The sequence below is a fragment of the Equus przewalskii genome, chromosome 28 (assembly GCF_037783145.1).
Source record: "Equus przewalskii isolate Varuska chromosome 28, EquPr2, whole genome shotgun sequence".
Classification (NCBI taxonomy): domain Eukaryota; kingdom Metazoa; phylum Chordata; class Mammalia; order Perissodactyla; family Equidae; genus Equus; species Equus przewalskii.
Window position 1 is genome coordinate 15,233,404 of NC_091858.1, and position 21,013 is coordinate 15,254,416.

At 42.5% G+C, this 21,013-nt stretch overlaps 1 pseudogene; it reads left to right on the forward strand.

Annotated features, from left to right (window-relative positions):
* Positions 1-11,890: 11,890 nt before the first annotated feature.
* On the forward strand, positions 11,891-14,620 carry LOC139080155 (WW domain-binding protein 11 pseudogene; annotated as a pseudogene).
* Positions 14,621-21,013: the final 6,393 nt, after the last annotated feature.

Here is a 21,013-nt window from a genome sequence, read left to right on the forward strand (position 1 = left end):
CTGAACTTCTAGGTTAGTCAAGAAAGACAAGGATACTTTCCCACGATCCATCCTTTGATATTTCTGTCAATCAGAGAACACTAGGCTGGATGGCCGAGGGATCTAACCCAGTAGGATGGTTCCCATTTTCTTATGTCACTACTGAATTCATCCCATCAACTCCCTTAGGAAACCAAATCACAAACACATAACTTTGACTATAATGCCTTGCAATCAGAAATGTCTTGACCAGAGTTCCAACTAAAATGTGAAGCACAGGTAAATGTGCCAGTACATGTGTCGCTTCATAATGACCCTTCCCACTCCTAGCTGGCTAGCTCATACGAACCCCCAGCATTCTGGCCACTAATTTAATCTGATTCCGACCCTGGTCTTTGTGACGATTCAGGACCTAAGATCTCTGACTCTGATTTATTTCTTAGGTGACAACACTTCTTTCTAATCCAGCATGGAGGGAACTAAGGCTTCCCACAAGCACATTTATTACTGAGGTAACTTTGCTACAAGTACCTTTAGCCTTAGAGAATTTATTAATCCAGGTAACACTACCTCATTCTCCCCTATTACATCAATTCAGGCCTAAAAGAATTAAGGCCTGTCCCATAGAAAGTGCTTCTCCAGATTTAGATCAAACTTCTCTGAGCAGAAGTGGCATTTTGAGTAACAGTTCCATTCTTGTTTCCCCTAAATTTGATGTAGTTATCTGGTTCCAAATATAACTAGGCAGCTCGAATGCAGCCAGCTGAGTTTACTAAGCTTTCTTTTATCTCTATCTGTTTACACAAACATCTTGCTTCGGAGAACGTTTTGGAATTGTTTATATGATAAATCAAACCTGTTTTGAGTTCATCTGAAAAAAATAAAGCCACTTATAGGCATAGAAAGAATTGGCAACTCCCTAAGATGGTGTGAATTGAAGGACACGCTGTTGCATGCCACAATACTCAAAACCGTCTTACGCAGAGGGTAAGCCACCTTGACCTTCGATATCCATGGGCAAAGTTTCTCCAAATCTACCTATGACGATAAGGGGGTGGAAATAGATCATTTCTAAAGTCCCTTCCAGCACAGACAAGCTGTAATTTCTGAACAAATACATCCCTGCCTTTTGATAATATTGCAGTGGAAAACAAAGCAGTTTGGGCCCACATGTGACATCTTTAATTTTGTAATTAAAAAACCCCATCTGAGCACGGGCGGTGTTCACACATGCGCACCGCGCTTCCGGCGGGGCCTCGGCGGAGTCGCGGTGTTTGGGGGCCGTGGGGGGTGGACGGTGTCCCCACCTTAAGGGAACGGTGTTGCAGGACGAGCACAAAGGGCAGGGTGACGGCGCTAGGTCACCATGGGCAGGAGCGGGTTAAAGGCGGCCCCGCGGGATGGTTTAGGTGGCGGCCCCGGAGGAAGGCGGGCGGTGGCGGCTCGCGGCTCAGGCTGAGGGATGGAGGCGGAGGCGGCGGTGACGGGCGTGTCGCGATGGGGAGGCCGTTCCCCGAGCGCGTCGTCACGTCTCGCTGCCCTCGGATGGGCGCAGTCCTGATCCACACGCCAGGCCCGTCCCCAGCTGGCAGCCAGGAGCTGAGTGGTGGGTCCTCAGCGCCGCCATCCCTTCCTGGCTGTCCCCGCGGGGTCGTCTAGACCAGGAAGGGGGCTGCGCGGACCGCAGCTCAGCCACCTGCCAGCCAGGCCTGGGCAGCGCCGGCGGCCTGCGAGGTGTGGAGGGAGGTGCGGCGGGGCCACGGAGAGCTGTCTGGCTGAAGGAGAACCTTGAGCAGCGCATCCACACACCGCGGAAAGCAGCTTGCAGTGAGCGTGTTTAATCCTCCATGGGGAACTGCAGCCACAGCTGTACAAGGGACAGTGTACGCACAGATCTTTGAGCGCCTTTATCCAGATCAGCAACAGAGGAGAGCTGATCAAGGCACACATCGTGCGCAAATAGTGACCTTGAGCCTGGTATCCGCCAGCCCCAGCCTCGCAAAACCTGGTACTACGCTGCTGGCCCAACCCGCTGCATGCTGTGAGGAGCATCAGGGAGGTGGCGAGACACCAGCGAAGAGGCCATGGGCCTGCGAAGACCTTGGAGCTCACCAGGCAGCCTCCCTTGAAGTTTGTAAAGATAGCCATCCGCAGTCATGAGGAACAACAGCCCCACCTGAAGCTTGCCACTGGCCGCTCTGCTTACCTTAAGCTGTGTTCCCTTCAGATGCAAGAGATCTTTTTTGCTCACTGGAAAAACCTTGTTTGCCCCCAAGACCACCACTGGAGGCTTACAGCTGTGCCTAAGCCATTCCAGCTGAGGACACAATGGACGTACTTGTGTTTGAAGCAGAGCCGGGTGGCCACGGAGCTCCGTGGAGACGGGGATCACAGTCAGGCCAGCATCAGGAGCCTTCCCATGGTCTCTGAGGTGTTTGGGGCCACCTCCTCTCCTTATGCTGAGGGGGAAGGAATCCAACATGCCTTGTGCACATACTGTGTTCGTGGAAGCACACTCTTCCTCTTATCACAACACCAAGAGTGCCCGATAAAGAGGCAGCCGTGGTAATGACAGGCACCATCACAGGTGCTGTGCACATGGAGGTAACCAGGTCTGCAGACCTGGCACACAAATACAGCACCGGCAGGAGCGCCTTCATGGATCCAGCAGGAAGTGGAACCGGCATGTCCACGGCAAGTGCCTCTGATGCATCCTCAGAGGTCTTACTTAGTTGGAGCAAGAGCTTTCTTCCAGTGCACACTTCTAGCACGTCAGCAGGAGCTGCTGGTCTCTCCCCAGAGCGCAGCACGTGTGTGGTGATTGCAAGAACAGAGACGACCGGCAAGCCTGTTGCAGAAACAGTTAAAGGTCCCGTGGCAGGACCCCTTGTCTCAGCCTTGCAGAGGGCCGGCTACACATTGGACAGGGCGGAAGGCAGAGAGTCTCCCAACCCAAGACTGAAGCCCAAAGGGAAAGAAAGGGAAGGACAGAATTCCCTCTAGAAGTCATTCCCAACACTGTAGGACTGGGGGTCACCCAAGATCATGCTTGCTTCTGCTCCTTAGCCTGCCGCCCTCAGTGGTCCAGGGGGCCTTAGCCCCACCATAAAGGAGTCTAGGTGGTCTTAAAAAATGGGAGGAGCTGACCTACGACTAGTTCAAGGTCTTCAAGCAGAAATGGCTCTTCATGAGCTTCATTCAGAGCCTGCCTTACTGCACGTAGTGGAGAGGCAGGCATCAAATCCAAGACATTGGAGGAGAGCAGCCTGGAGGCCAGCAGGCAGTCAACAGAGTGTGGCAGGCCCTGCAGATGACTGGGTCCGTATCTGAGACCAGGGAGACAATAATTTTGAAGCCCATAAAAAAGGAGAGCGTAGAGACCCTAGGTGTTTCCAGTTCAGCTTGCCTTAGATGTAAGTAAATAACTAAAAATAAATGAATAAAATGCATTCTAAGAATGAAAAAAACCCGTAAGGCACAATCCAAAGGCACATCTCCTTTCGTCATGAAATTCATAAACATGTGTTGGTGAGAAGGGTGTGGTAGGTTAAGGGAGAAATGAGAACACACCTGCATTCCCACCTAGAGGGAGACGGTAACCTGGTGGGCCTATGCTGGGCAGAAGAGGAGTCCCTTACTTTCTTTCTTACTCTGTTTGGGCTTCCCTAACAAAAATACTATAAACTGAGTGGCTTATAAACAATACAGTTTTATTTCTCACAGTTCTGGAGACTGCGAAACCCAAGATCATGGCTCCGGCGGATTCAGTGTCTGAGAGGTCACTTCCTCATTGATGGTCATCTTCTCACTGTAATCTCAAATGGCGAAAGGGACAAGGGAACTCTCTGGGCCTCTTTTACAAAGGGCACTAATCCCATTCCTGAGGGCTCCACCCTTATGACCTAATCACCTCTCAACGATCCTCCCTCCTAATACCATTCCTTTGGGGGGTTGGGATTTCAATGTATGAATTGTAGGGGGACACAAACATTCAATCTATAACATCTTCCTTTTCTTCAAACTGCACATATTTCATTATTTAGCCTAGTGATTCTCAAACTGCAGTGGACTTAAGAATCATCTCTTAAGTGCTCTCTGAAATGCTGATTCTTGGCCTTAGACTGAACCAACCTTTCTTTGGGTGAGGCCATGTTGAGTGATTCTGATGGAGGTGATCCAAGATCTGTGCTCGGAAGAATACTAGTCCATGGTCCACTTTAAGAATCAGCCTTGACAGTCAGCAAGTAGGCCCTGTAGGTTTTTCACGTAGATGTGCTCATCTTTTCGAACTCTGTGCTGGCTCATTTTAATCATACCTACTGTAGAGATTCACTTCTTAAAAATGGTGGAATGAGAGCTTACTATATGCTAGGCGCTCCTTTGTGTGTTCTACCAGTTAAACCTTTTCATTTCTTGAAGACCTGTCTTTTATGATGCTATGCACAGTCTGCCTTATTTTTTCGACTGCTGCCTAGTATGCTGCCGTACAGCGGAGTGATATGTAATCATTCCTCGAAGAGAGGGGATGGGATGGAGAAGAGAGACAATGGCCATCCTTATTCTGATAATTACTTTTGCAATGTATAGGGCGTGCACTGACCTTCCAAGGCTTTATAATGTTGCCAAAAATATAAATATAAATATGCCAGAAAACAAAATCATTTTTCAATGGGTTGAGGGGTGGAGAGGTTGTGAAGCAATGGCTGCATAATACAAAAAGGAATCTTTCTGTTGTTTTGAGAAGGTATCAAAATTGGGAAACCATAAACTTATCTTCCACTCCTCTTAATCAATGACTGGAAACTAGATTGAAGGCAAAGTAGAATAGCATGTATATTTTAGGAAAGGAAATAAAATGCCTTATTCCCTCAAGATACCAAATAATTTCTTCTTTCTCACAATATTACCTTGTCCCAGCCTTGTGTCATATGTAGGAAAAAATAGTCTTTTAGCAAATTATAGTCACTGTTAGAAAATTCATTTACTTTGGTTTTCTATATCAAGAGAATGAGAGGTTTACAACGTTGACATGTCTGGTGTCAGACCTAGAATTAAGGCCCCATATTATGTATGGCTGTGACATCTGGTGAAATTGGAAGGGCCTTAGAGGAAACCATGAACAAAGAAAAAAGACAACCCACCAACTGGGAGAAAATATTTGCAGATCATATTTATCTGACAAGGGTTTAATTTCCAAAACATATAAAGAACTTATACAACTCAACAACAAAAAACAAACAGCCCGATCACAAAACAGAACAGACATTTTTCCAAAGAAGATAGACAGATGGCCAACGGGCACATTAAAAGGTATTTAACTTCACTAATTACTGGGGAAATGCAAATCAAAACTACAATGAGATATCACCTTACACCGATTAGAATGGCTTTAATTACAAGACAGAAAGCAACAAGTGTCAAGAGGATGTGGAGAAAAGGGAACCCTCATGCACTGCTGGTAGGAATGCAAACTGGTGCAGCCACTATGGAAAACAGTATAGAGATTCCTCAAAAAATTGAAAATAGAAATATCATACGATCCAGCTGTCCGACTACTGGATATTTATCCAAAGAATGTGAAACCAATGATTCAAAGAGACTTAACGCACCCCTATGTTCACTGCAGCATTATTCACAGTAGCCAAGAAGTGGAAGCAACCCTAGTGCCCCTCAACTGATGAATGGATAAAGCAGGTGTGATATATATATTCCAAGGAATACTACTCAGCCATAAAAAAGACAAAATCATGCCATTGGCAACAACATGGATGGACCTTGAGGGCATTATGTTAAGCGAAATAAGCCAGACGAAGAAAGAAAAACACTGTACAATTTCACTCATATGTGGAAGATGAACAAACACATAGATAAGGAGAACAGATTAGGGATTACCAGAGGGGAAGCAGGTAACAGAGAAGGAGAAGGGGGTAAAGGGGCACATACGTATGGTGATGGATTAAAAAGACAGACTATTGGGGGTGAACATGATGCAGTCTCTATAGAAAGTGATATATAATATTGTACATCTGAAATTACACAATGTTATAAACCAATGTGGCCTCAATAAAATAATTTAAAAAAAGGAATTGGGAGGATCTTGAATGTCCTAACAGCAGCTTCCCCTCCTCATGGATAAGGTCCCTAGCCACATGACCCTCCTTATCAAGGAAACCACGGGCAGTTCCTAACTATCGTGGAGTAGTCAGTTTCAGTTCCCTGCCAGCAAGCAGAATTACTCAAACAAGCCCGTCATGTCCTCCTAGAGAACCAGATGTCACCTCTCTCTCTTGATACAACAAAGTCTGCCTCCCACAGGCCCTGGTTGCTTCACTCTCTTCCTGTGTGGCCCTGGGAGACATGCAGTGTCCCCTGGGCTGTGAGTAGCGTGTGACTAATAACCTGCTGTGGATCTCATCTGTCCAGTGTCACAGGTCTTGTGTTCAGCCATCTCTGTAACCCTACAGCAGGAATCCCTCCATCACCAATGAGATGAATAGGAGGTGATTATAACATATTTTATCCACCAAAATAGGATCTTTGTTAAAATAAACTTTTTTTTTTAAAGATTGGCACCTGAGCTAACACCTGTTGCCAATCTTCTTTTTCTTCTTTTCTTTTTCTTCTTCTCCGCAAAGCTCCCCAGTACATCGTTGTGGCACTAGGGGTCTTTCTAGTTCTGCTATATGGGATGCTGCCTCAGCATCACTTGATGAGTGGTGCTAGGTCCTCTCCCAGGATCCGAACCGGTGAAACCCTGGGCCCCTGAAGTGGAGCACACAGGCTTAACCACTTGGCCATGGGGCTGGCCCCTAAAATAAACTTCTATGTGTTTAAGTAAAATAAACTTCTGTGTGCTTTTAGAAGGCATTAGAAATCAAGCATCTTTTCACCAACAACAAGACAGTCAGAAAAAGCCATCTACTTGGGTATTTTCTTTCTAGCAAAGCCTGTCTTTGTGATGAACCAGTGGTAGAAATATAAATGGTTGGCCAGCAGCACAGTGTCTGCATCATGGCCAATGCAAGTCCAGAAATTAGTCAATACTGGGTGAGAGAGGGAGTCATCATTTCTCAGGAAGAAAACTAGACAAATCCAAGAAACAAGGGCTCCCATAAATTTATTTATGTGTGGGTCAGGAGTGTGATTAACACCTATTGTTTACTTGACCAAAAATAAGAGCTAAGCTCCCAAGGGTCATGCAGGCCAGTAGACTCAGGGCCCCAGAAGAAAGGTGTGAATGGGAAAGATGGGCAGAGAGGGGAGCTCTTAGCATCATCCAGTCAGTGTTCTGACCCAACTGCACATGCCAAACAGGGGCACAGGGACCCTTCACGATTTCTACCCAGGGGTTATTTCCACCCACTCGTGTCAGATGGCAAGGCAATGAAGGCCCACGCAAGCTGTGCAAAGACTGTGTTTTGTAAAGGGTGACCTGGGGGGTGAGGATCAGCAAGTAACAGGGAAGAGGCCTTTGGCAGCAGTGTGGTTGGGTGGCTGCCTCTGCTCGTGTTTGTGATGGTACTTTCAGAGGGCTCCCCGAACTGGACTGTAAAGCATTCTCTGCCCATCATCAAATGCAACTGGGTGCTCTATTCTCAAAGCAGCTTCCATTTATTAGCTACCATGTGCCACTCACTGGTACATTACCTCTTTTAATCTGCGTAATGATTTTTTGAGATAGGTACTATGATCCACATTTTGCTAGTGAGGAAATTGCATTAAGTAACTTATTCAAAGTTGCACAGTTAATAAAAAGTGAAGCCTAAATTCTAAAGCAGAGCCAAGCTTCTTAATAGCAACCAGAATGTGTCTGGGCATTTCGGGAGAGAAGGGACTAAAGAAGAGGCTGCTTAGGACAATCAACTCCAAGTGCAATGCTAATAAAGAGATAGGTCATGGCTTTCATACAAACATAGACAATTTTGCTTTAGAGAAAAAAATCTACTAGGTGTCCCATTAAGTATGTACCTAGTGGGAATACAGATGGATCCAAGTCACAAGACATGATAATTCAGTGAAAGAAGATGAAATAGATGAATATCCACCTTATGTATTTTGGTGCCACCTTCCAAATAGCTTGCAACTTATTGTACAAACTTATTGAAGTAGCATTTTGTGCTGTATGTAAAGCAGAATCCAAGACATGAGTACTCTGAAGGGCATTGCTCAGCAGCCTGCACTACATTGGTTGTGTGTTTATTTCTCCTTTCCTTACGTAAGCATGTTTACACAACGTCAATACCCAGAGCAGTAGTCAAATGATGTTATGGTACCGGATGGGAACAGAGCAGTCCTGAGCACTGCAGGACAGCGTGGCCTTCTGCTGGCTCCAGCAATAAGAAACTGCTCACCTTGAGAACACCCCACCTGGAGAGGTGTAGTCAGTTCATTTACTTTTACTGCTTCTTTTGGGTTGACTGTAGCCTTTCTATAATTTCCATTTATTAGCTAATTTGATTTAAGGAAATATATTATAAAATCCTTCAAAGCTTAAAAAACTGACCTTGCTGAATACCTGGTCACCTTCACAAAGGTCTCTTGTAAGAATTCATTGTTATCAGCTATTTTAGACATAATGATTTATAATGGAATTTACAGACCTTAATGTCGGGTCTGACCTTACAGCCAACTGTGCTGGGGCTCCCCATGCCTGATAAAGTGACTGAAGGGACCATAGCAGCTGCACAGAGCTGAGCATTACAACCAGCCAGCCAGGGGGACAGCCTAGCCTCCCTGGACACCTGTAGCAAGAGTAACCCTGCCACAACAGGAGGGCACATGTAGCCCACGCAGGGGACACCCTGGAACATTTGGAACTGGTGATGAAAGGGAAGCACACTGCTGGGCCTCATTAGGCATCTCTTACATAAGGCCACCTCTCCAAGCTTGAGAGACATAGCTGACCCACCTAACACCTAGGTATAAGCACAGAGAAAGAGGCAAAATGAGGAGACAAAGGAATACGTTCCAAATAAGGGAACAGGACAAAATCACAGAAAAAAAACCCTAAAGGAAACAGAGATAAACCATCTATCTGACAAAGAGTTCAAACAAAATTCATAAGGATGCTCACTGGTCTTGGGAAAAGAATAGATCAAACTCAGCAAGAACTTCAACAAAGAATTGGAAAATATAAAAAAGAACCAATTGGAAATGATGACTATTGGGGCCAGCCCCGTGGCCGAGTGGTTAAGTTTGCATGCTCTGCTTCGGCCGCCCAGGGTTTGGATCCTGGGCGCGGACATGGCACCACTCATTAGGCCATGTTGAGGCAGTGTCCCACATGCCACAATTAGAAGGACCCACAACTAAAATATACAACTATGTACTGGGGGAATTTGGGGAGAAAAAAAAAAAAAGAAGATCGGCAACAGTTGTTAGCTCAGGTGCCAATCTTTAAAAAATAAAAAATAAAAAGAGATGATGAATACAATAAGGGAAATAAGAAACTCACTAGAGGCACTCAATGGCGGGATAGATGATACAGAAGAAAGGATCAGTGAGCTGGATGAAGGACCAGAGGAAATCACCCAAGCTGAACAGATAAAAGAAAAGACAACCAAAAAGAACGAGGACAGTCTAAGGGACCTCTGGGACAACATCAAGTGCACTAACATCCGCATTATAGATGTCCCAGAAGGAGAAGAAAGACAGGGGGCAGAGAATCTATCTGAAGAATTAACAGCTGAAAACTTTCCTAACCTAAGGAAGGAAACAGACATGCAGGTTCAGGAAGCACAGAGAGCACCAGACAAGATGAACCCAAAGAGGCCCACACCAGGACACATTATAATTAAAATGTCAAGAGCTAAAGATAAAGAGAGAATCCTAAAAGCTGCAAGAGAGAGGCAACAAGTTACATACAAAGGAAACCCCATAAGGCTATCAGCTGACTTCCCAGCGTAAACATTACAGGCTAGAAGGGAGTGCTACAGTATATTTAAAGTGCTGAAAGGAAAAAACCTACAGCCAAGAATACTCTACTCAGCAAAGTTATCATTCACAATGGAAGGAGAGATAGTTTTCCAGACAAGCAAAAGCTAAAGTTTATTACCAATAAAGCAGTCTTACAAGAAATGCTAAAGGGATTTTTTTTCCCCCTGAGGAAGATTAGCCCTGAGCTAACATCTGCCAATCCTCTTTTTCTGAGGAAGGCTGGCCCTGAGCTAACATCCATGCCCATCTTCCTCTACTTTATATGTGGGATGCCTACCACAGCATGGCTTGCCAAGCAGTGCCACGTTTGCACCCGGGATCTGGGTGGCAAACCCTGGGCCGCCGAAGCGGAACGTGCGCACTTAACCACTGTGCCACTGGGCGGTCCCCACTAAAGGGATTTTTAAGTGGAAAAGAAAAGACCACAAGTGGGAAAAGAAAATTATCGGAAAAAAAAAAAAAGCAAACACGAATGTTGGGTCTGAAAGTTTCACTTGTAAATTATATAGATTCGAGTTACATTCGTGCTAATTGTGTTAGTTCAGAAAAGTGTTTATATCGACATTAAATCATTGTGTTTTGGAGACACTGTCTTCCATTAACCTGCCCATAGTTAGATCAGATCACTTTAGTCTCCCCCACCACTTCAGCCCTTATTTTAATTGGTATTTATATATTCTATAAATATATAATTATCTGTATGTATCTGCTAAACAGCCTCTAATCTGCTTTGACTCCTTTTCATTACATTGAAAGGTTTTTCTTAGGATGGATTTATGTCTTCTTCTTCTCCAAGCCTCAAAACTCCTAGCAGAATACTCTGAACATTGTGAACACACACACACAAACTAGGATTTTGTCTGGCAGTAAGAGTTTCAAGTCAATTAACAATCTTGCAGCTTTGGAAGTATCTCGTAGGAATTAAACTCAAGTGACTCCTCCCAGATACAAGTCATCTCTTAGGGAGTCTCTTGTTTTGAGTAAAACACTTCGATTACTTGCGTATGTGATCAAATGGCCATGCACTCCTCTGAGAGCCCATGTTAGAAGGAAATTCAACATCTAAATAAGCATTCATTTGTAAAAGATCTTACTGTATCTAGAGGCTAAAGATAGTTTAAATGTATATCCCATTTCTAGGTTATTTACCCACTAATTTACTTACTTTCTTATTTACTTTTTTTGGTAGCTTTTTCACTCAGATCTATCAGTAACACTTCATTGTCCCAGCCCGTGTCTACACGTATTTCTAGAGCTCTTCTGCATCTGTCAGAAGATAGGTGTTTCTTATTTAAGAAAATCATGTGTATTAAAATCTGAACTTCTCTAATGGTTAAATTGGGATGGATATTGTCTTACCCTGGATTCTTCCGTTTGCAAAAGGAACCAGGGACCTCTTATCTCTTCTTTCTAGAAATATTATTGAGTGCATTTGCAAGATGAAAAGAGTTCTGTGGATGGATGATGATGATGATAATATAACAATATGGAAGTAGTTATGCCGCTGAATGCTACTCTGAAAAATGGTTAAAGTGGTCAATTTTTTGTTAGGTGTATTTAACCACAATTTAGAATATATATATTACTGAGCGTCTACTGTGAGCCTGCACTGTGCAGTGAGTGAGACACATACTGTCACTGCCCACACGGCATTTCCAGTCTACTGGGACAGTCTAGTCTACTGACCAAATGATGCTGCAGATGTGGCATGGTGCCATGAAAGATACATCGAAAATGGAAAATCTGGCAGTGGGGACCTAATTTACATAGAGGGGCTCAGAGAAAGCCCAACATCAGGAGGTAACGTTAACGTGAGATGGGTTTAGCCGCTTGAAGAATGCAGGGAAGAGCTTCAGGGTCGAGGAATCAGCATGGGTGAAGTATAAGAGGTGGGAAAAGAATTCAGTGTGTTTGAGGAACTGAAGGAAGGCCTGGTGTGGCTGAGGAAGTCTTGGGGGTGGGCAAAAATGTGGAATAAAAAGAAGTTGGAGGTAGGGATGGCGGAGGAGCGCGAGGTTTCAAGATGGCGGTGGCTCAATGGCTGACCAGGAGGCAGAGGTGAAGGCCCCTACGAAGTCACAGAGGCCGAGAATCGTCCCCTCCCCGCTTCTCGCAGTCCCAGGAGTCCAGCAGAAGTGTTTTTATTTTTAACGAACAAGTAAACCATACAGATTGTCAACATGGGACGGAGATCTACATCATCCACCAAGAGTGGAAAATTTATGAACCCCACAGACCAAGCCCGAAAAGAAGCCCGGAAGAGAGAATTAAAGAAGAACAAAAAACAGCGCATGATGGTACGAGCTGCGGTTTTAAAGATGAAGGATCCCAAACAGATTATCCGGGACATGGAGAAATTGGATGAAATGGAGTTTAACCCAGTTCAACAGCCACAGTTAAATGAGAAGGTGCTAAAAGACAAGCGTAAAAAGCTACGTGAAACCTTTGAACGTATTCTACGGCTCTATGAAAAAGAGAATCCAGATATTTACAAAGAATTGAGAAAGCTAGAAGTAGAATATGAACAGAAAAGGGCTCAACTTAGCCAATATTTTGATGCTGTAAAGAATGCTCAGCACGTGGAAGTGGAGAGCATCCCTTTACTAGATATGCCGCATGCTCCTTCCAACATCTTAATCCAGGACATTCCACTTCCTGGTGCCCAGCCACCCTCCATCCTTAAGAAGACCTCAGCCTATGGACCTCCAACTCGGGCAGTTTCTATACTTCCTCTTCTTGGACATGGTGTTCCACGTTTGCCCCCTGGCAGAAAACCTCCTGGTCCTCCCCCTGGTCCGCCTCCTCCTCAGGTCTTGCAAATGTATGGCCGTAAAGTGGGCTTTGCCCTAGATCTTCCTGCTCGTAGGCGAGATGAAGACATGTTGTACAGTCCTGAACTTGCTCAACGGGGTCACCATGATGATGTTTCCAGCACCAGTGAAGATGACGGCTATCCTGAGGACATGGATCAAGATAAGCATGGTGACAGTACCGATGACAGCGACACTGACAGATCAGATGGAGAGAGTGAAGGGGATGACTTTGTGCACCGTGATGATAATGAGAGAGACACCACTGAAGAAAAAAAGTCAGGTCTGAGCGTACGATTTGCAGATATGCCTGGGAAATCAAGGAAGAAGAAGAAGAATATGAAGGAGCTAACTCCTCTTCAAGCCATGATGCTTCGGATGGCAGGTCAGGAAATCCCTGAGGAGGGCCGCGAAGTAGAGGAATTTTCAGAGGACGATGATGAAGATGATTCTGATGATTCTGAAGCAGAAAAGCAATCACAAAAACAGCATAAAGAGGAATCTCTCTCTGATGGCACATCTACTGCTTCTTCACAGCAGCAAGCTCCCCCACAGTCTGTTCCCCCATCTCAGATACAAGCACCCCCCATGCCAGGACCACCTCCTCTCGGACCACCACCTGCTCCACCTTTACGGCCACCTGGCCCACCCACAGGCCTTCCTCCTGGACCACCTCCAGGAGCTCCTCCATTCCTGAGACCACCTGGAATGCCAGGACTCCGAGGGCCTTTACCCCGACTTTTACCTCCAGGTCCACCACGAGGCCGACCCCCTGGCCCTCCCCCAGGTCCACCTCCGGGTCTGCCTCCTGGCCCTCCTCCTCGGGGACCCCCACCAAGGCTACCTCCCCCTGCACCTCCAGGTATCCCTCCACCTCGTCCTGGCATGATGCGCCCACCTTTGGTGCCTCCACTTGGACCTGCCCCACCTGGGCTTTTCCCGCCAGCTCCCTTGCCGAACCCCGGGGTTTTAAGTGCTCCACCCAATTTGATTCAGCGACCCAAGGCGGATGATACAAGCGCGGCCACCATTGAGAAGAAAGCCACAGCAACCATCAGTGCCAAGCCACAGATCACTAATCCCAAGGCAGAGATTACTCGATTCGTGCCCACTGCACTGAGGGTACGTCGGGAGAATAAAGGGGCGACTGCTACTCCCCAAAGAAAGTCAGAGGATGATTCTGCTGTACCTCTTGCCAAAGCAGCCCCCAAGTCTGGTCCATCTGTTCCCGTCTCAGTACAAACTAAGGATGATGTTTATGAAGCTTTCATGAAAGAGATGGAAGGGCTACTGTGACAGCCTTCGATGGCAGAACGGGCTTCTGTTCACATCAGCGGTTCATGGATAAAGAGGCTCTTGTTATACTTAGGTGAAAGAGCTGCTTTCGCTGTCAGGGTATTTTATAATTTCTGTTTAAGGAATATCCTAAAGTTTAGCCTTGTTCAGCATTTACTGCATATGAGAGAGGGTATTTCATTCAGAATAGATTGGTCATTGAAGCAGTGCTGCTAACATCCGGTCCCTTTCACACCGCCATTCTCATCCCGTTCCTTCCTCTTCTCCCGCTCTTTGGAAACTTGCGATCAGGGGCTTCTTTGTTACTTATTTGTTTTGATTCTCTTCTTGTGTGCTGTGGGCACTAGAGTAGAGATTTCTGAAAACCAGTTTATTTCACCCCATCTTGCCTTTCGTGTTTGAGTTATTTTTAATATTTTCTTGTAAATATTTTGTAATATTGTAGTGAAATGAATCTCAATGTCATTTCCTATTACAAAGCAAGATACGTGGGAAGAAAATGTACAATTCTTTGATTAAAATTATTTCCCACTGACCTAAACTTTGAGTGTTTCATGGAATAAATAAATAAATGTTCTACACCAAAAAAAAAAAAAAAAGAAGTTGGAGAGGAGTCAGAATCCAGACCATTCAGGTCAGCGGGATTTGAATTTTACTCCAAGTAAAAGGAAAGACACTGAAAGGTTTTAAACAGAGGATTGACATGATCTTATTTATATTTTAAAAGACCACTCTGACTGCAACACAGAGGATGGGATGATGGGGGAAGAGCAGAAGCAGAGAGAATAAATAAGAAGCTCTATAAGCACTTTCCCCGACTGCATCTAAAAAGATAATTTGACTTAAAAACATGATGAACATTATATTTTTAAGGAGAATATTTAAGGTGAAATAAATGCAAAGTATATCTATTGGCACTTGTTTGTTTTGTTATATAAATCTAAATTTTTCCTTTGACTTTTTTCTAGGCCACTACACTTTAATTTGCTTTCCTTTGTATTTTCCCTGAATATACAGTGGTTGTTTTTTGACCAATGAGATAATTTATGGTAAAGCTATTGTAACCTGTTCAACATTACTCGTACGTTAGATATTATTATTGCTGTTATTTAAATATCAGATGACAAAAATACTCTAAACTATATTTCAGTGTCTGAAAAGACGTTCCTAAATTATTGACTGTTATATTACCACGAAAGGTTGATATTGTCCTTACCCTTCTCCTTCTTATTTGAAACATCCACTTCTTCCCTGGCTGATGAGTGTGACTCCTGGAGATCAAAGAGGAGGTTCCTAAAAAAGGGGCCTCGTACTATGGAATAGGCCACATACTCTGAGACGTGTCTGTTCTGCCATCAAAAAAATTAAAACACTTGAATCACCAAAAAACCAAGGACTGGCAGGAAACAGACACAGAATGAGCTCAGAATTTTTCCATTACCAACAGTGAAGATAAAGTTGCATTGATAAAATGTACCAAGGCATTCTTTGCCTCATTGCACCCTCAATCTTCACTTCAAGAATCAGAAACTGTCTAAAGTCAAAAACATACTTCATAATGGTGCATAACTCAAAACACCCAGGGGCTGTACAAACTAGAAGATGGGACTTTGTGTCCTTACTCTCGGGTTAGTGATTTGGGATGCAGCCTACACACTGTCATCCTACCTACAAACTTCCCACCTTCTCCCTCATGTCTGTCTATGTCTATCCAGATCCAGCAACTCTTGGAAAGTAACTGAGAAGGAAGGATGTAGAAGAAGAAAGTGTATAGTGGGCTAAGTATGTTCACTGCTGAAACAAATAAACCTGGACATTCAGTTGACACAGTAAGTGTGTTTTCCTCCCTCACACAATGGTGCAAATTGAGTCAGAAGATGGCGATGAGGAGGTGGGGCAGGGTCTGCTCCCCACAGTCGATCAGGGATCCAAGTTCCCAGAGGCTCCACCCTCTCAAACATGCGACTTCTTAGAGAGGGAAGTAAAAGAAATGGAGAATAGTTGTTCAATGGGAATAAAGTTATAGTCATACAAGATGAATAAGTTCTAGAGATCTGCTGGACAACACGGTGCCCTAGTTAACAATCTGGTACTGAGCACTTCGAAATGTATCAAGAAGGGAGATCCCGAGTCAACTGTTCTTATGACAAAGAAAAGAGCAAAGAAATACAAGGAAACTTTTGGAGGTGATGGATATGTTTATTGCCTTGATTGTGGTGATGCTATCACAAGTATATACATATGTCCAAGGTCATCAAATTGTATACATGAAATATGCATAGTTTTTTGTATACCTCAGTGAAGCTGTACAAAAGAAACAGAAATCAAACGTGTGGCTTCTGAAGTTGCCCTGAGCATCAACATCCAGCAAACGAATGTGGGAAAAGAGATAGTCTGCTCATGGCAACTTTTGCTTGGTCAGATGTAGAAGTGGTGTACATCACCTCCACTTATGTTCCTCTCACTAGAATCCTAACTGGGAGAGAACTGAGATATGTAGTCTGGCCCTGTGACCAGGAAGAAGAAACAGGTTTGATGATCCACCTCAGTCACTTTAAGGTTGCTGTGGTTCTCATACGTAAAGAGCTATAAGAGTAGAAGTGGAGAGCAGACTGCTGGAAATTGTGTTTTATTTACTGCTTTGCTTACAATTACATAGAATCGGCAATGGGGAGTGAAAAAATAATAATTTATTGTTCTGCTGTAGATGAATATGTGTTAGAAATTTGGAATAAAGTCAACTTACTTCAACTAAGGATCTGAGGAGGGAATTCAGTCACCACCTACATTCAGGGAGGCAAGCAACAGTGACTCATGCACAGTCTGTGCTGGCAAACAGTGAATGAGTTTCCACTTATTACAATACAAGTACAGACAAAAAAGAAATTGGACTCATAAAAATTTTCTTAGAAAAAATGAAAGGAAATATCACATGAAGACAAATTAAAAACACATCACTGAATGTGATTTATTACAGAAACCAGAAGAAAAACACTTTGAGTAGAATGGAAGACAGCAAAGCTTCCAGGAAATGGAAGCTGGAAGCATAAGGAATGAACAGTCTAAGATGAGAGAACGGTACAATAGGGAAGAAGGGGGAGAGGGTTATCGGTGACATAGGGAAGCACTGAAAGGACACTAAAAATGCAATAGGACAATTAAAATCATCATTGGAAGCATGTAGGCCACCATTGGAGTGGAGGAAAATGAATTAGGAAGGAAACAAACCAGAAGTCTCACAGAATGAAAATAAAGTGGGTAGATGTAAAAGGATGAAAGAAAAGAAGACAGCTATGAAGAGAGAGCTGAGATCATCATCCAGGTAAACTGGGTTTTGGAGAAAAGGCCGGAAAATGACTTTGTCAAGGTGGTTAATTACCTGGATATGGAGATGGAGAGGCGTTTAATTCCAGGTCAAAATCAACTAGAGGAGATACAAAGAGACAGATCCTTGCACATATTTTGAATTGTAAGGATGAAAAATTTAAATCCTCTCCAGATCAAAGACCCAAACTACTTACAAACGAAAGAAAAACAGGGAGATTCACCTGCCTCTGCAGCTCTTGAGCTCAGGAGACGAGGAGAAACTTCTGTATAATATTAAGGCAAAATCAGTTGAAATCTGGCTCTTCGTAGGCAGCCAGATTGTCTTTCAGGCAAAATAAAGATACGTCCAGAAATGCAATAATTTAGAAAAATGTGTCATTAATGTACTTTTTTGGAAAAAATATTACTTGACAATATAATCAAACTGACAAAGAATGAAGCAAAATTCAGAGCTCAGGAATGGAAAGTGGTGGCCACAAGAGCACTGGGGGTGAGCACCAAAAGCAGTTGGAGGTAGCATGAAATCTCAGTAACCCTCCTAAATCCAGCTGCAAGTGAAATAATATCAAAATATTTCTTTGAAGACAAACTATCTAATGTAAAATAATAATTTAAAACTAACATTAATCTATATTCTCAGTTTATATTAATAAAAAGCCAAAGGGATTGTGAGTGTGTTAAATTCCTTATCTTAGCTAGGAAAAGACTCAAAAATATATTTGGATTCAAATAATTAGGAAAATAAAAATTAAAGGCTATCAAATCTTAAAGCAAGTCATAAATAGCTTAACATAGGTTTATTTTAAGATTGGCCCTAAGCTAATATCTGTTGCCAATCTTCTCTTTTTCTTTTTCTTCTTCTCCCCAAAGCCCCCCAGTACATAGTTGTATATTCTAGTTGTAGGTCCTTCTGGTTGTGCTATGGGGGATGCCACCTCAGCATGGCCTGATGAACCATGCTAGATCCACTCCCTGGATCTGAACCAGGGAAACCCGGGGCCACTGAAGCAGAGGGTGTGAACTTAGCCACTCAGCCAAAGCCCAGCCCCTTACATAGATTTATACCTTCAAAAATCAATAGAGAAGATAAAAATAAAAAAATACATATTTATATGTATTTTTAACAGCAGGAAACAAAAAACAAATCACTGTGAAAAAGCATAAAACGAGATGACAGAAGCAACACCATATAATAAGGCATAAGAAAAGATGTCAGAAGTTAGGCCAATCTTATAAATTATAGCAATAAATGGAAATATATAAAGACAAAAATAACAAAAGCAAAGACCTTCAATTAGGTCCAACTCTGCAATGTAACATATTTATGAGAGGTGCTCCTTAAACAAAGTGATAAAAACAAAAAAAGAGTGAAAAAAAAAAAACGAAGAACAGAGACATATCAGACAATGTTAAAAAATAAGAGGTAAATGTTACAATAACAGTATAAGATAGTGTAGAATTACAAGATAATGAGCAAAATGCACTAAATGAGACACACACAAAGAAGATGCAGAACTGGTGAATCTTCTTAAACTGAATTATATCACACTTTGTATAACACTTCAAAGATGTTTTTTAAAAAATTGGTAAATACGAGAAAGAAGCAGAAACATCATAGCAGTGAGTGGCAATATTCTTCTTTAGTTTTTGTTACATCAAGTAGAAAAAAATGAGAGACTAGGTAATCTAATTAATAAGATTTAATATATGTGTCACATATATTTGTGTATTTGTGTGTGTATGTATAACTTTGTACTCTATATAGAGAGACGATAACTCCTTGTTCAGCATTAGAAAATTTATGAAAATTGAGCCTGTATTAGAACATTAAGAAATTCTATTATCTATTGATCAATCAGTTAATTGATCTGCTATCTTTCCAATGCAAATAACACAGAACACAGTCTGTAATCCCAAACAATAGAACTAGAAATTAGAAAGAACAGATTAAATGTTAATACATATGTGTGTGTGGTATGTCTGTGTATAATTTATACATGTACACATTTAATTTTTAATTGCCCATAGAAACTCTTGGGCTAAAAAGGAAATCAAAACTGTAGTTATATTTTTATGTTAAAAATAGTGACAATGCATGGGGCTGGCCCCGTGGCGGAGTGGTTAAGTTCGCGCGCTCCGCTGCAGGTGGCCCAGTGTTTCGTTGGTTCAAATCCTGGGCGCAGACATGGCACTGCTCATCAGACCACGCTGAGGCAGCGTCCCACATGCCACAACTAGAAGGATCCACAACGAAGAATATACAACTATGTACTGGGGGGCTTTGGGGAGAAAAAGGAAAAAAATAAAATCTTTAAAAAAAAAAAATAGTGACAATGCAGATACTGCTCATTAAATGTTACAGCATGTGGCCAAACTGAACTTAGAGAACTCTAATTTCTTAGACTTATTTAACAATAAATAAACATAGATGAGTGAAGGAAATATTCAAATAAAGGAATGTAAAAGAGATGAAGAATAAAACTAGGAAACTAAGGCAAACAAAAGAAGAAATTCATAAATTAGATAGAAATACATTATCTCTTAAACTTTTTTCATAACCCTTGTGTTAAGACAAGTAGTCCCTAGACACAAGGTCTCAGAAACTAGGAAATATTTATCTAAATCCATATCAACCAATGTTACATTCACTTGTAGTGTTAAGATTTGCTAACAATAATGCATTACAGCATCCATTTGTTGTTGAAATGGCTTACCATCATCTCCTGTGCAAGCCCAAACTGGCTCTTAGCATTCAGAAATTCATTACTGCAGACATGTGAGGAGATTTGCCTAGGAGGATGTCCCTCATAACATTGTTATTTATTGTGAAAAATTGGAAACAACCTAAATTTCCAAAAAGAAAGAGAGTTATAATTTAATAAATACTCCATCCTTATGGCGTAATACTATTTAGTCAATAAACTGGTACTATAGAAGAATATCAAATAACATGGGGAAATGTTTCCAATATATTAAGATCCCAAAAGTGCAACTCACAAAATGGGCTGTAATCTCATTCATTTAAATACAGAGAGACAGAGAGAGGGAAGGAGGGAGAGGTGAAGTGGGGGAGAGAAGGAAACACTGGAAATTATAGGTGAAAATGTATAGTGAGATTTCTAATGATCTTGACTTTTTTCTTTGTGCTTCCTCAAATTTTTTCAGTTTTAACAGGAACTGATTACTTTTATATTCAGTAATATACTTATCACTTTTATATTCATAAATGTCACATTTTTTAAAATAATGCTTTCACCAATATTTCATAGGATGAACAAGCCAGGTAAAGCAACACCACAATTAATCATTCTTTTACTTAAGAAATATGTACAGGGTGTGTACTAAGTGCCAGGTGCTCTTCTAGGCACAAGATAGAACGGTATCAAAGCAAAACAAGTTTTAGAGATTGCCCTTTAAAGAGCAAGAGAGAGAATAAGCAAATATAACTATATATGAGATCATGTGATAATAGAGTCCTGAGGAAAATTGAAGCAGGTAAGGGACAAGGAGAGATGGAAGGAGGAGGTGCTGTATAATAGGATGGCATTGTTTCATTTTTTTTGTTTTTAATTCTACATCCTTGCTTTTTTTTTGGTGAGGAAGATTGGCCCTGAGCTCACATCTGTTGCCAATCTTCCTCTTTTTTTTTTTTTTTTTCCTCCCCA